The 16,876-nt window shown below is 42.0% G+C and overlaps 1 pseudogene across 1 annotated transcript; it reads right to left on the bottom strand.

Moving 5' to 3' along the window:
* Window positions 1-1,188: 1,188 nt before the first annotated feature.
* LOC311428569 (ubiquitin carboxyl-terminal hydrolase 42-like) lies at window positions 1,189-9,980 on the bottom strand (annotated as a pseudogene). Its single transcript has 14 exons — window positions 9,752-9,980; window positions 8,708-8,908; window positions 8,005-8,115; window positions 7,743-7,845; window positions 7,471-7,538; window positions 7,244-7,314; window positions 6,630-6,712; window positions 5,599-5,710; window positions 5,081-5,221; window positions 4,786-4,886; window positions 4,181-4,322; window positions 3,266-3,973; window positions 2,109-2,259; window positions 1,189-2,036 (listed from the first exon to the last, which is right to left on the bottom strand). The product of its transcript is annotated as a ubiquitin carboxyl-terminal hydrolase 42-like (transcript).
* Window positions 9,981-16,876: the final 6,896 nt, after the last annotated feature.

The following is a 16,876-nucleotide window of genomic DNA, read 5'->3' as shown; positions in this document are numbered from 1 at the left end:
CTCCTTGCTCCCTACTATCTTCTTTGCCAAGATACAGCTGTCCGTCCACATTTACTTTTCCTACTTGGCTGGACTGAATTTAAGAAGGGAGCTTGCAACTCTTCCTCTTGTTTGCCACTTCATCATCAAACCAAATGAAAACCATTTGCCTTTAACCTCTTTATTTCAGGCCTTCTTTCCTAGTGGTCATTCAAAACTGGGAAAAAAATAGTCTACCAAGTGGGGTTTTTTTTTGATTTGATAATAAGTCTGCAGACTGTTAAGTCATCAAGCACTTCAAGACTGTTTGAAATAATCTCGAGATTAATATAAAAGGAATTCCTCACACACGCTGCGGCCGCTTACCTTTAGTATAGTCGTTGGATGCGATGGAGCAGTATTTCTTGCTTTGGCCTGCACTGGAAGTCTTCCCTTCCTTGTAAGGTTGTTTACTGCTCTCACTTCTGCATTATTCACATGAAGAGCCATCTGGAGGATGGGATTCTTCCTTCTTCTCCCGCGTTATCTTCTGGAAACGAGGATCTAAGTGTTCCAAGGAGCCTTTTGCTTTCCTGGTGTTTCTCCTTTTTCTTCTTTTTCTTCTCCTTTTTCTTCTTTTTCTTACGCTTGCGATTGGCATTGTCAAAGCGGAGCGCACAGAAACACAAATCATGAAGTCTGAAAGAAACATGCAAGTTAAAAAGGGAAAAAAAGATGTGGCACTTGTTGCCTATATGAAACCTGATTTATTTTACCACAGGTGATGATTTGCAGCATGTCAGCTATTTTGTGGTGCTTTGTGCACACGCAACTTACTTTAGATGCAGCAAACTTAAGCCGTCAGATTGAAGGACCATAGGTCCTGGTTTGTACACAGATCATTAACAACGGCTAGCTCTGGAATATGTGCAAGCAGAAAAAATCTTTTAACCTAATCTGGAATGGTGTACGGATGTGATTCGAACTATGTGGTCCAAAGCTAGTGCTCTGACACAATTCAGCAAGAGCTTTCCTGTCTTCACTGATCAACCTAACAACATGATCCCCAGCCAGCTGGTGCTATCTAAAGAACTTAGAAACTACCAGGAAAAAAAAAAAAAAAAAAAAAAAAAAAAAGACAGGAGAAGCACCCAGAAAAGAATTAGGATAAAAAATGCGGAGTATGCCGGAATCCTTGCTTACTTGGAATCCTTCTATCCATCTTTATCCTTAGACTTCTTTTTCTTCCAGAACTTGTGATATTTTTGCATTTTTTTCACCACCTACAAGCTCCTTTTCTATCTTTCTGTCTTTCCTTTCTATTTCACTTTCACTACCTTCTGCACGGGTATATTTTCTTTTTCTGTTTCCTTCTGTTTCATTTTTCTGGCGACAGTTCTCCAAATGAGCTGACACAGGTGGAAGCGCATGTCTTTCACGAGAATGTCTTCTGGAATGTTGCTGAGGTACCGAGCAACGATGCAAGTCTGCTCGGGGTGTGCTAAAGCGACGTACATCTTCCTCTCTCAAGAGGGAACCGTGAGGCCATCTGCTTTTGTAATGATAATGCTTATGTGACCTGCTGTAGTAAGTTGCAGTCCATCTGTCAAAGGCTGAATCGCCGTGAGAGAACTTTCTCTCTCTACTGTCTCCTGTCGCATGAGGTGAATAGTAATCCTTGTAATAGCCACATCTTTCCCATCTCCGTGCTTCGTCTCGATAGTATCTTTCTCTGCTCCAACTTCTTTCCCCTTTGGATCGGTAGTACCTATTGCTACCTTGTTCTGATCTTCCTCCGCTGCCAGATCTGTACTTTGAATATTTGACTGCTCTTCTGCCATTCTCAGGGCTGTTTCTTTCACGAGGGAAAGATCTGTACCTGCTTCCCTCCCAGTACTCCTGCTTGTGACTCTTTTGCTCAACAAATTCCATGCTCTGAGAACACCTCCTCTTGCTGGAAGGACCTGCTTTTTGACTCTCCTTCTCTTCACTAGGAGCATGTTCCCTCTTGCTTCGGTAATGCTCTTTCTCAGTGGTTTTAGTCTTGTCCTTTGTATCTTGGCGTCTATCTGCAATAGCTAAGGAAGAAAGATTGTTAGAGCTATATTCAGTGTCAGACTCGAGAGAGGAAGTATGCCGCAATTTCTCACCAGGCTCACAAGACTCTTTGCCGGACAAAACATTTTCTTTTGAAATGAGGTCACGTTCTTTTGATCTTCTTGCTTTCTCCTTGTCTCCACGGTCATCACATTGGTACTGGGCGAGGTATTCATCATTCCCAGGAGATTTCGGAGGTTCCGCAACACTGCATAAAATAAAAACCCATTTCTCACTTCTGCTGAAGGACGTGAATATTAAGAGTAAAACCTTCCAAAGGCAAACAAACAAACAAAAACCTCCGGACTACAGGAACGCTCGCAAAGATATGCCATTTAGAAACCTCTCCTGTGATTAGGACACCTTCTTCAGCTCCCAGAGAAAGTGCTTTTTCCCCTCTTGCTTCTGAAGCCATTGCACTAAAAAAGCAAACGCATCTGTCTCCTTCCACCTGCTGCTCTGAGAAAAAAGGCATAGGGGCGAGCGGGGAACAGCCAGTGTTTCTCCAGACAGTGGAGAAAAATGGAAAAACATTCTATAAAGGAACACAAGTTCTCCTTGAGGCACCAACCTGCATCAGAGTGATATGCTCAGTGCTGATCATTAGTTCTGTTCGTGACACTGGACACACAGTATGGAATTGTACTAATTTAAATCCTTCCATTAAATTCTATTAGTAGACAGATAAAACTGTAACGAACTTCCATAAAGTCTTGTCTTAATCAGACTGTGCTCATTTTACCTCATTTCCTCTGACAAGCTGTTCAGCTGGCTGGCTCTGAAGGACTCCGTGATGACTTCTCGATTGACTGAAGGCATAGCTCCAGGCATCTGCAATTAAAACGCACAAGTCAGCAGACAAAAAAATACTATTTGTAGTAGTACTGAGGACTAGTCTTGTCAGAATGTCTCCATTAATTGGTAAGCAAGACCGCTGTGAGTTGTATGCATTATCTACACTTCAAAGATAACCCCAACTCACCCCCCAAAATCTACTTTATGAAACTTAGGAATTTTTATCTCAGCTGAGCTTAAGTTGACAAGTTCTAATGTAAGCTCAGGTCTGCAAATTCTAAGGGGATAATACCACAAAGCCTTACGATCACATGTGTGCTGTGTTTTCTCAGTATTTCACCTGAATTAGGAACACAATAAACACTCCCGAATACATCGTAGGTGAGAAATTCTCGATGGAGCAAATCTATGTTTCAAGCGATCCATTTGTTTTAGAAAAGAACATCTCAGAAGGTTTAACAGGTTCAACTCGGCAAGTAGAATCATCAAGTTTCAGTCCGTTTTCTTTAGATTCATTAACTAACCTAATAGCACCATTTAGTGAATCTGTTTTTGGCAGCTCATGCTGGGATCTTCCTTTGTCAGCATTCTGACAGGAAGAATTGGAATGCTGCAATGTACGGACTACCTTTCACACCAAAATTCCATTAGAGGACATTGCATTGCATTTCAAATTCCTTTGAAATAAGCCCTTTGACTCCTCCTCAGATTTTCCTGAAGATTCTGCACCATAAGGGACTGTGTTATCAGAGCTGAGTTTAGGATTTTCATTCACTGTTGGCTCCACAAAAATTTCATCAGAAACTTTTTTGTTTGTTTGCATTTGCTTCATTTGCATTACCAAATTTGTAATTGTGGATGAAGGAACAGCCTGGTAGAGATCTTCATCCTCCACAGCACTGCTAAGAAAGTCAGGCTGTGACACAGTCTGACGAGCAGGCAATTTATTGTGAATACTGATGGTGATCTTCTGTTTTCTTGACGTATCAGTAATTGAAGGCCTGGTAATTGCCTGGTTTTGAACACAGGCCATTGGTGGTGCTGAAGATGGCCTTTTTAGGGTGACACCAGTGGTCTTTGTGTCCTCTTTTATGGATCCATTTCCATTTAAACGGCTTGAATTCTGTATTTAAAAAGAAGAAATTGCAAGATGGATTAACGCAAACACTGCATGTAACATTTTGAAACACAAAACTCTCCTACTGAGTGTTTCTACAAATGGTCTTAACACCTAAAAAGATGCTTAAAACCAAACAAAAAACCCCACACCAAACCCCAAACCCACTAGCAGTTTGGTGCCGTTATCTGCCCTCCCGCTTCCCTGAATTACCTTAATCATATGAGGAAGAAGTCGTGGTCCCAGAAATCCAGCCTGCTTACTATTAGCCCCCTGCTGACCAGGAGGGAATGAACAGGGATAAGATGGTGCTGGCAAGTAAAACGCACGTTCTCCAAGTGTCAAATCATAGCGCCTTCAGAAAAGAGCAGTGATCGTAGTTTAGTTTTTCTTTCAGCCTACTCTTGGATTAAATCCCATCCTATCATTTTAGAGGAACAGCTCATACGATATGGAAGCCTTCTCTACAGAAGGCTTCGCCATGACTACAGACTGAAAAGTAGAGAACAGTCTTCCTACTAAGACTATCACTTGCACAGCAATAATTCATTCTTACACCACAGATGGCCTTCATTTCTCTCCTTCTCTAAATTAGCCAGCTACAGATAACACATAGATAGCAATTTACATGAGTGCTGCAGTTTAAGGCCGAGCAACAAAAGATAATAAACGACACAGAGAATTTCAGGTTAGACAGAACTGAATTAGACAAATAATAATCTTCTCCCGGGATAGCAAGAAAAACACTTGCAAAACAGAAAAATATCAATAACAGGAAAGGAAATCTCTTCTGAACACATTTTAAGATTTGTTATTACCTGATATAAAAAAGTATGTAAGCTTGCTGACCAAGAACTCTTTTAATGTCAGTATGCACTACTTTAGCATCATTCATCTGATACCAAAGTCCATTACCAGCCTGCAAATAAAGACAACGATTTCTTTAGGTGAATTGCACGTTTTCCAATTGAAATCACGGATAGGAACAAAATACACACATGTCAAATAAAAATATAATGAAATCTTTTTCCCTAGAAACAGTAGCTGCTAGTCATGCTTTAATTGGTTTGCCAGCACAACCTTTACCCTGTTAGAAATGCTGTTGACTTCTACCTTTACATAGCATATATAGTGTCCTGAGTGACAGCTGACACCGTGATGTACCAGCACCGCGTATAAGGCATAGAGCAGTGGTTCTCCCATTGACTGCGACATGTAGGCTCTCAGGTCCAAATACTCCGGATATTTCACCTCCTAAAGAGACATCAAGAAGATAGAAAAATTATCCCAGAGTACTTCGTGGACTAGCCAGAGAAAAACACTTCCAAAAAACACAGACTAGAATTGATTTCTAGAATATATTTCTAGAATATATTTCTTGATTCACTACAAATAAGTCTTCCCATAAACAACGGTTAACACTAGAAGTTGCAGAGAACTGTTTCCTGATGAATCAGCCTTCTCAGAGGAAAGCATATGCTTCTTGTCAAGCGGGAACTTTATTGATATTAAGAGAAAGAATAAGCCATAGTCGTTAGTCTACAATTATTGTCTGAAAATATTAACAACTTTCAGCTTTGGGGGATGTCCCATTACACAATGATATAGTTGCATTACAGTGGTAAATATACCTTGTTGATCTTTCCACCTGTGAAATCTGCAAATCTTTTCAGTGATATTGTAAGAACCTTGGAAGAACGGTGTATGGTAAATCTCTTGGACGCAGGAACCATCTTTTTACACCTTAAAAACAAGCAGAGATAAGTGTTTGAAGGCATCTTCTTTTTTTTGCCCCCAAAACAAACTCCTTTTAATGTCTCACGCATGCCTATGCTATTTGAATGATATTTACTTGCATAATAGGTTGGTCTTTTTTCTTTTCATAAACCCATGCACTGCGTGTCAGGTTTGTTAATACACAGAAGAAGGTCAATTTTCCCAACAACTCAGAGCATAGCGGGAACAGGAATCTCTCACAAAAGGGTATGACCAGGTTGGATGGCAAGGTACCATTTCTTGGTCTACAAAAGTGGCTATTTGAACTCCAATCCTGGATACATTCTTTCAGCTTTCAAGGGAAATACAAATACTGAAAGCGGAACGAGAGAGCCTTGGTCCCCAGGGCTAGAAATTGCAAATAATCTCCAACATAGGTCGACTATCAACATCAAAAATACAACAGAAGCACATGGTCATTCTACAGGAGGGAGACATTTAACAGTAGGAAGTCTTCATGTACTGAGCTTGTCTGGAAAGACACTGAAACCATCTGCCATCCTTTGAAACAAAATAGTTCAGTTTGACACATTGCCCGCTCCAAGGTAGGACCTACGGTGTAAGCAGTGAAAATTAGCCACTAGCCCAGAGAACAACGGAAACTGGGCAGTTTACATCAAGAAAAGTACTGTCGAGAGCTAATAAATAGAAAGAACAAAAGTAGCTCTTTTTGAATTCTGATGGCAAAATACAAGCCAGAGAATTGCAAACCCATAGGGAATGCCTATGAACAAGACTTCCCCCCTCCAAGGAAACAAAAATCCAAGTCTTTTATAAACTTCCACAAAACTTGTAAGTAGATCCAAAGTTTAGAGGTAGTCCAACAGAGTCATGCAACATAGAAAACTGACATCTAGGATTAAGACCTAATTCGTCAAAATCTTACTCGCTACATTTATAGCAATTCTCTCCATCCAGCTCTTCAGGTTTCACAAAGAGTTCCAGAGCTCTGCTAACAGACGAAACCGCCTAGAGCAGCGAGAAAGAAGAGCGTAAAGTCACCGTAATTCAGAATTCCAGAGACATACTAGTAGTTTATAAGAGAATCTTACTAACATACTCAAGCGATCTACTAGGAGCACTGTGAAGAAGGAGGCAGAAAGAGCATGCTCAGCATTGACCTCACCTGGAAGGCATTTGACTTTGGAACAAATACTTTTCCAGTAGCCTAGACAGTATCTACAGTGTGCTTTGTCATCAATACTGGGGACAAATTCATCAGTCTAACAATTAGATGTATATTGAGGTAGAACAACAAAGAAGTATGACATCATTATAATTTTTGCAGAAAGAGAATTCTTTCCCCTTAAACCCAATGCAAATGTGGAGACTATTTACATGGGTTCCACGGAAGGACAAAGTCCAATCCACTTCCTTAGCACCACCAAGCTCTTACGTTTTAACATTATATGTGGTTTGGTTTTTTAAGTTAAACAAGTTTAATTTAGAAAGTTATGCATGTACTTAAACATCATGAATTATATTTAGAAAACATCTTACCTTTATATCCAAAGTGATATCAAGAAATGCCTCATACGTATCCGAAACTGCTTTGCAATTCAAGCACTTCACTGGAAGCAAAATATAAATGCTTAACATTATGTGAAGGAGACTAACTGTCCAAATTCAAGTTGTTGACAGATACTACTTTAGACAAACTACAGACTGCTTTACTACCGACAAAAGACACAGATCAGTTCTAAGGACAGGAATATTTTTTCAAGTACCTCTCGATCTTAGAAATCCTCCAAATATTTGATGAATGATGGTGGTAGCTTGAGAAGATCTGTCCAATCTGGAAATAAATTATAATCAGACCTCAGAAGATTTAAGGCACAGAGTTAACTCTTCAAAGAGTTTGATGAAAACCAAGGATGATGTAGACTTGCGTTGCTGATAGTAAATAAGGCACTAAAAGGTGCTAGAGATCATTTCTGAGAGTAAATAAAGGACTAGAAGGTGCTAGAGAATGTATGAAAGTGAACTTGTTTATGCTTACTCGGTGCTTCCGTTCAAGCACGCTTCCTGCATAGCATCAACAGTATAGCGCAAGAACTCGTGTGCGTCTTCTTGACTGCCAAAACGGAAATGTTGTCCTATTCCTAAATAAGAAGATGATAGTATTGACCTCATTTAAAAATGAAATCATTCTTGTATTTCTAAAATCTCTCTTCATTGGAGTGTTAAAACCACTTAGACACATCAAATAATTATTTGAAGATTACAAGCTATCGAAAAGAAACACATCTGAAGCCACTTACGACTGAGATTACTGATAACATGCGTAGGCTCGATGGCATCAACAGTGCAACGCAGGGCCTGGTTAATGTGAGTCTCCATCGTGCACATCATGCAAAAATCTTGTTCACGACCTGAAGAGTGAAAGAACAAAGCATCCCAGTCCAGCGAAATATCCATACCTACAAACATCTAAGTACAATTTAAACTATAGATACAATATCCACTCTCCTTGCTACATTCTATTCTCCCAAGATGCCAATGTCCCAACAGTCTTGTAACATTTCATTTCACACAACTTGACAGAAGAAAAATATCCACTAAGCCTGTATTCAAATGCATTTTGTGAAGAGAAATCTAAAAGACTACTGCAAAGTCGCAGTTGTAAAGGCTGACAGGAATGTGAACTCCACAGGCTGCAAAATGTATTACTCTCTAAAATTACTACCAAATGCATTACTGTCCAATGCACTTCATTATTCCCATGAAGCAATAAATGATCCTTTAATAAACAAACAAACAAACAAACAAACAAATAACTAAATAAATAAACCATGGTGCATTAATTGCACTCCATATGCTATTCGGAGCCCACTGCTAATACAGTGCTCAAAGCCAGCTGCTACACGTAAAATCAGGCAAATAAGCTTATCTCACAGAATCACTGCTGTTCTTTCACCTTCAGAGCTATCCAACAGATTCAAAATACTGTTAGAAAGTACTCACATGACTGGCTGTGCTCAAGAGAAAGCATGTAATTGGCAAGTGGGGGTGTGTAGGTCAAACACTGTAGAGTAGCATTAAGAAAACATGTGTTGCCAAGATTGTACAGGCCAACTCCAACACTTTGTGTTTCTCGCCAATCCATACAAATCTTCTCAGGTGGAAAAAGAATGCTCTGTGGCGGAGCAATTCCATCATTAACGACTGCAAGAAAGTTAAATTTAAAAAGAGATCTTGTTTGTTTGTTTCAAAGAAAGGTATTTAAAAAAATACTATTCTGCAGGAGCACCTAGAGGAGCTAGCTACAATCCAAACCAGAAAAACTTATTGCAGACAGCTTTAATACCATCAAATTCAAATTGGCTGGTCAACACAATGTTTTGGGGGAAAAAAAAAAAAAAAAACAACTTTAGTCAACCATTTTAATTTTTCTAAGGCAAGGCTAACTGCCATTCTGTTTGTAGCACCTAATGCCAAGTTCCTCTCCATCTATAATCTTTAACCTGATTAACTTTTACTTTTGGGTAGACCTGTGCGGTGTCAAGAGTTGGACTTGATGATCCTTAAGGGTCCCTTCCAACTCAGGATATTCTATGATTCTATGATTCTAACTCAACTACTGTTTTTTTCCTTATTATAACTTAAACCACAAACTTAGACTTGAAATTATACGGTAAAAACGTAAAAACTAGGAACTAGGAATGACGGTACCCCTACAGATACCAGATTTTTTCCTGAGCAATGTTATCCTTCAAAAAACCTGTGAAAAATGGAAGCTGTGAATAGCAACAATCAAACACTTTTCTCTGCAAAACAGAAAAGACATGGAGGAATCTGTGCATTACAAAAAGCTCCCCGTATTTCTCTGTTGACTGTAAATATATCAAAATTAATTTCTGTAACATCAGTCACTTCAGTTGCCTTAGGGGATTCGCTTTTGAAGTCTTTGTTCACAGTAGTCCCCTTCTCTAGCAGTGCAACAAGTAAGAACTGCATTTTCTACTTTTGCTTTGAAGACAATGGAGGCAGGATAAAACGCACACTTACTTAGATCTCTTGGGGCAAAAGCCTTAGATTTTTCAGATGATCTACAGTAAATAGCACCTCCACGTCCTTGGGCCACAGAGACTTGGCTTGAATCTTCTGCAGGCACTATCTGGCCCCAGTTGGCGGTGCGTGACATCAGTATTTTAGGACTTGGTTTCTTGGATTTGCCAGACCGCCTTGAAGAGGGCTTTTTAGGCTTTGAAGATTTGGGCTTCTTAGCTACGGTCATTGTTCACATCTGCAACAGAGACAGAAGTTCTGGCTGACGTAAGACTATCAAGAAGCATTCCAAGAAGAAAAGAGTAACAGAAGTCCTGTCACTTAATCTCAAAGAAACAGCCTTAAGAACTAAATCGCTGGTATGAATGATTTAAAAAGAATCCCCAAACTAAACACACAAAGTGAAAATTTCCATCTAAACTCTATCAGTATTACTTTTCGCTTCTGCAGAACTAGTGGCTGATGCCATTTCTTTCCCTTCCGTAGGATTTTAATCCATTACAACTCTGGAGTCTTTTTAATATAAAAATGTAGAAGACATTCTCTGAGGGGAATCAGTTATTTATTGATTTCCGGAGTTGCGCAATTATCTGTTAATTAGTACCTATGATCTAATAGATAATTGTTGCAATTATCTATTGCTGGCATTAGTAACGGAACACTATTACTTCACTGCCTGCGTTTTTCTGTTTCGTCTGCACAAAGGTACCCAGAACTCACTGCTACTTTTCTTCTGTCTTTCCAGGGCTCGCCCTCTACCTCACTGTCTACTGCACCAGTCATGAGGGGTTTGTTGTGATTCTATAATGAGCCTAGCTTTTAAATACACCTTTCATGGGCGTCACTTGGTGACGGCAAGTTAATCTGTGAGGGCTCCTCAGTCTACATCATGCGGTCGCTTTTTCCAGGTGAAAAAGCGGAGCTGTAAGTGGCAGTACACCAAAGCCCTGGCATGCTGAGATCCAAGAGGAGAGATGTTTGGCCCTCCTTTTCACTCCTGGGAACCATATACCTCAAAACCCACAGAGGATGGGCTATATCTCAGAGAAATCTTGGGAAAGGAGAGCATGAAGAGCATGTTTGCAAATTCATTTCTCCCTGGGCTTCTTCTGCTTCTCCAAGAAAGACGAGTTTGAATATAACTTTGGCAGCAGTACTTCTGGTGTTTTACTCCTACCACATTTAAAACTCCTACGACAAACTGAAAAGTTAGACTAAAAAGCAGCTCTTTCCGTTCTCCTTTCTAAAGTTGCACGCTTTCCTCATGCAAAACAACAGGGGAATGTAAGCTAGAAACGGAAATGCTGAATGTAAAACAAAACAAAACAAACCTCAGCCCTCCAGGACAAAAGCCAATAACTGCTACAAAGTCCTTTTTAAAATGCTGATTAGGTTTCAAGGTGATACCGCTTTAAATAAGCGTAGTTGTGTGTCCATAGGCAGAAGCTGAATAATGACAGGATGAACTTCTATACTTCATGTTTTGTTACTGTCTTACTGTAGCACACAGGGACTTGTTACCTTTCGGGAAACCACTAACCTCATGGAGGGTTTAAAACATAAGCTAGTTTGTTATACCAAAATGACGGAGAGAATAAAGCATAAAGTGCTTTCAGATTTCTAGCACGCCTTGATTGCTGTCCATTAAACTTCAGACACGTTAAACAAAACACAGTAAATAAGAAGACTCCTAGTCCCACAGCTGGCAAATTGTGTGCAGAGGTTGTAATTAGAACTTTTTTTGCCTTGACGTTTTACATTTAAAATTGATTTTAAATCCATTCTATACACACTTTCCATTCCTGAAAAAACAATACGCAAACCTGACAAATGCATTTACATGAGAAATGAAGTCGTCCTTGTCCGATTGGAAGACTAAGGTGACAGCTCCTGGGCTCAGGGATAAGCTCCAATCTTCACCAGTGACAGCTCCTTTTTTAGGATTGAAAGGGCAAATGTTTCAGCAACACATTGGAAACATACTTAAGGGACAAGAAACAAAATCAAGACTGCAGTGAGAAGGAGAACAGAAAAACAATACTGGGGAAAATGAAAGGGAAGGGAAGGGAAGGGAAGGGAAGGGAAGGGAAGGGAAGGGAAGGGAAGGGAAGGGAAGGGAAGGGAAGGGAAGGGAAGGGAAGGGAAGACCTTGATCTTTATACTGACCAATGAGATAAGCCTTACACATTTTTAAGTTTATTTTTGACAACTGATTGAGGTGTTACCAGGTATTAAGTACGATTCAAGAGCAAATATAGAAAGAAGAAATCCGATCCACCACCACTGTTTCAAAATACATCCATTTCTCATTTGGAGATGACGTCTCTCTGGCAAGATAGTAGAAAAACTGTAAATACCAATAGAGCTTCCTCTCCCGATGTTCCATATACATACCGATGCTGTTCCTACACCTACGCTCTGAGCGTAAATTTATGTTGACATGAGTGACAAGAGAGGGTGTTACTCCTCTCTTTGTTTGCCTTGAGAGACACACCTCTTGTCCATTGAAAAGTAAATTCAAGATTCCAGATCAGTTAAGACAGTTGCTATCCCCCCATTCAGAGTTCTGCAGCAGCACTCTTCAGATGTGTTTAGCAGTCTCTTTAGAAAATGTTATCACTTAGGACCTGCTTCTCAGTAGGTCCACGTTTGGCCTCCGCTTAGCAGAGACTCAATCCCAGCTTAAGCTTTCGTACAAGAGCCCCTTCACGAAACGGAGTTGAACCCTGACATAACTGAGTTGAACCTTTAACCTTGAAGCTTCCTTAAAGAAGAAAGCAGCACCCAGGCCAGGAAATAGAAATTAATCGTCACTTTACCCTGAAACGCAGTGGGCTATTCTGTGCTGGCAGGATTGCTGCCGGGCTGGCCGACGAGGCGGCGGGCAGCTCCCCGGGGCCACAGGGCCTGGCACAGGGAGCCGCCGGGGGTCTCCAAGGTCCGGGAACAGCGGCAACAGCGGCAACAGCAGGGACAGAGGGGACAGCAGCGACAGCAGCAGCCACCTCAGCCGGGGCCGTCTCCACAACCGCCACAACGGCCTCGGAACGCCGCCGAACTCGGAGCTCCAGCGTGACGCCTTGTGAACCTGGCCGCGCTGCTCATGGCTAAAACCAGAGCGTTTCCTCCGGCGTGTGTTTACTGTCGGTGCCGGATCGGCCCTCACCCCGAGCTCTCCCTGCCGGGAGGGCTTTGGGGTTGGGGTTTCCCTCCCGCCGCCGCCGCGCGCAAGGGGTCCGCGCTGGGGAGCAGCATCTCACCCACGGCGAGAGACCGAGGGCACGACATGAAAAAGCCCCGACACGAAAAAGCCACGACATGCGGCCGAGGCGGCGGGGAGACGGCTCTGAGGGAGCTGCCACTTCGCCCCGCCGTCCTCCCCTCCCGGGCCGCCCCGCCGAGCCCCGTGCGCCTCAGGTGCTGCGCTGAGGGGGTGGCTGGCTACTGAGACAGCTGCCCAGGGCACTGCTCATGGCACCGAGCCTGACGGAGGTCAACAAGTGTTGAACAATGCTCTCAGACATCGGGTCTCACTTTGGGGTGGTCCTGTGTGGAGCCACCAGTTGGACTTGGTGATTATTGGGAGTCCTTTCCACCTTGGGATGTTCTCTGATTCTAGGTCAGCAATCCAGTAGCTGATGAGAAGTGTGGAGTCATTCAAAGGGAAGAGAGAGCACAACACTTCTCGTTTGCAGAAGCGGCTATTTGGTTACCAAACCGACGATTCCTTTGCTTCTAGAGCAACTAACAGCAGGGATCCGCTTTACAATGGAGGGAAAAGAGTCGTTGGCATGTCATGTGAAGTAACCTTCAAATCCCAGAGGATGATTTTGTTGGAACTTTATTCAGCTGAAAACACAGAAGCCTTGCTTTTGCTTGTGTTAGTTACAGCTCCAGTTTACTTTGGTTGGGAGGGAAGGCATTCCAGGCTAATGTGCTGTACCTGTTCCTTCAGCTCATTGTCCATAAATGGAGGAGCAAACGAAATCAGTTTAATCTCCATTAAATGCAGCAGACAAAGCGGAGTAGAGGGCGATCTAGCACTTAATTTTTCCTGTAAGCAGGAAACCCAGAACTCAACAACACTTTTCAAATCTTGTCCTGCAGTAAATGACCAGCTGAGTGAAGCTTGCATTTAGAGGATGTGCTCCTCCAGTAGACGGAAATAGCTTTTCCTCTTCACAAGTGCAACTGAGTGGTGGACTGGCAGCTACGTGGTTAACTAGTTGTGCCAAAGGGGTTGTGTTGAATGCACAGAAAAATATGCAGGTCCCAACAGTAAAGGGTTGTCTGTAGGCATGACACTGAGTACAGATGTTGTCTGCAGGTTCGTGCAGAGTGCACCGCGCCAATAAGCACCCAGAGTCGGAATGCACACGAAGGTCTTTTAATTATAGAATTACTTATAGAACTCTGCAGAGTCAGGTACTTGGCCATCTTTCGCAAAGCAAGCACACCTCTGACTCGAATCACCGTCATTTATACACAGGAAACTTGTGAAAACTCTCTCTTTGGCTCCTTTGGATTGGTTATTACAGCTCACCTAACTTATCTCCACTGAGCTTGTGCATTACAGAGGAATACCGGGGGGGAGGGGGAACAGGAGAGGGGGGACACACACCGAATCCCACATTAGCATAGATTAGCATTTTGACAGGTGTGATTTTTAATGTGCTAATGACCCTTAATGAGAAAAAGGTTACTAGAGGTCAGTCTGGAGCTCGTGTTCTCCTTCCTGTTTTTTCCCTTTTAGCCCTTCTCTTCCTTGCTTCTGCTAGCTCAAGGCTACCTGTCTCTCTCCTTCTTTATTTTCTCAGCTAAAAGACTGCACAAGCTACAGGCCTCCCTATTTGCTTCAACATTTCCTTGTTTTTTTTTTTTTGTTTTTTTTTTCCCAGCTCTGGGACGACACAGGTGTGGTTTGATATTTGCCAGTATAGCTAAAACTCACGCCAGTCTGCTCACGCACAATAAGTAGTAAGATTTAAGGACTGGTTTCATCGGCTTCTTCCATACTAACATCCTTCTTATGTTTTAGATATGCTGTAGTTAAATCAACACTAAGTTACTACTTGTGGAGTAATCGCCTTAAGCGACTAGGCATCATAAGCACACCTCCATCCCAAAAGCTACCCGCCTCCAAGGTGCAACCACCCCTCACTGAGCACGCCCTCGGAATTTCTCACAGCCTGTACCTTTAAACGCAAGTGAGATCATTTCTACCAAGCACAACCAAGATATGCATGACTAGAGTCACTCAAGCTCCACCTTAAAGATAGAAAATAATATCAATTGCTTTAAGAGAAAGGGGATGTTAGGGAAGATACTATCAGGAAGGATTCCTTCTGACATCACTCGACAGGCTGAGCCTCTCACTCCCCCACCCCCACTCCATTGGGACGCCGTGGGGTAAGATCTGAACGCTTGCTTATACCAGGCGTCTCTGTGGAATCTTAGAAATCTCTAGAGTTTTGATGCTTTTTCATGTCTTAATACCTAGGCTGTGTACCTGTGCATTTCATGCATGCTAGCTTGCTTTTGCAGACAGTGAATTTATCACTGACAATCCAAAGAACCTGTGTACCTGTCGCCGTAAGAAATTGCACTTAATTGCATTCTTCCTAGCTGTGAGAGTTCTCCTTGAATGCGACTAGAGCGAGGCCGTACTGCGTTGTTGGTGAATCCGTGACCGTGATAGTTCAGCACCCTGAATCCGACGGGACCCATGACGGTCAATCGGCTACACCCCTTAACGCGACACTACTAGACGAAGAAGATGACAGGGCTTGCATGCACTGCATTAGGCTTTGCATGTGAAAACACCCCCAAATAATTTCACGTACATTTAACGTTTTTAAAGCTACAGCCCTACATAGTTAAGGCATCAGCATTCATTCCTTTGCTTGATAGCAAAGTATGAACATACAGAAGAGTTAAATATTTTCTTTGCATTCTTAAAGGCGATTTTTCAGACTTGGGCTTCAGTTGTTGGAGTTGAAGAGATCAGTAGACATCCTTACTTTTACGTTAAGACCAAAATCTTTATCTAAGATTGTGTTATCTAACGCAACTAAACTCCCACCCCCACATGTTTTTTTTGTAACTTCGCAATGATCTTGCTGCAGTCCCACTCTGATGGTCTTTCAGTAACATGCAAACTGCCGTGGCAGATTCTGTTACAGTGCTTTTCTATTGACAGTGTGCATAACACTCAAGGTAAAGCCCCTCATTTCGCAGTGGGGACATAAAGTGTTTCTTTGGACCCTGCTGCTTCTGTTAGTACTCATTTTTTCACAAACTTCTTGAACCTGAGCCGTGCCTACTGAGCCAACGAATGCTTTGATGACACAGTATTTTGTCAAAGCAGTTTTGCTTCTTGGAGCTACAGAAGCAGCTCTGGCTACGTGATAGGGAATTGTGCTGCATTGGCAAAACCAGACTTAGCTACAGACTTACAACACTTGCTAACTCGATCTATTTCAAATCTCATTTTAACTTTAAAGGACAATCAGTTTTGTGGCTCCTGTCTTACTAATTTGCCTTGTTTTGCATGGAAGGGCAGCCTGTGAATGTTTTGCTTTATTGCATGCTTCAAAAAAAAAGGCTGAGGTAGAGACTGGAGGAACCTTTGCTATTCTATGGACTTTCCCCCGACAGTGTGGAATTGCAGGCTACTTGGATGAATGTTCCAATGTGAGTAAGGGAGCAGACCTCAGCCAAAGGAGGTGGAATCCTTGCTTAATAGTAAGTATCAGTGTGGGGACATCTTTGCTTAACGGGAGCCATTTAAACTCTTCATAGAAACAAAATAAGCTGGACATCTTATGCTTGGAAAGCAGTATGGTTACACAGCTGCTAACATAATGACTTGAGTCTTCTGCTCTGCAACTTCAGGTTTTGTTTTCAAGCAGTGCATACATCAGTTTAAGCTTTGGACAAGGAGATTTGCAATGCAAATAGTGATAAACCAGAATCAGCGGCGCTGACGAGTGTCAATTCTTATATGCTGAAATAGCACCTTCAAGAAAATCTGTTTATCTAGCCAGGTAACGGTGTCTCCCTGTAAACATGAAGGAAATGCCAGGAGCAGCCAAACCTCTTTGCTGTCAAAATAAAGAGCAAGTC

This window comes from Aythya ferina (genome assembly GCF_964211825.1).
Source record: "Aythya ferina genome assembly, contig: HAP1_SCAFFOLD_95, whole genome shotgun sequence".
Taxonomy (NCBI): domain Eukaryota; kingdom Metazoa; phylum Chordata; class Aves; order Anseriformes; family Anatidae; genus Aythya; species Aythya ferina.
This window is presented reverse-complemented; position numbering and strand designations above follow the sequence as displayed.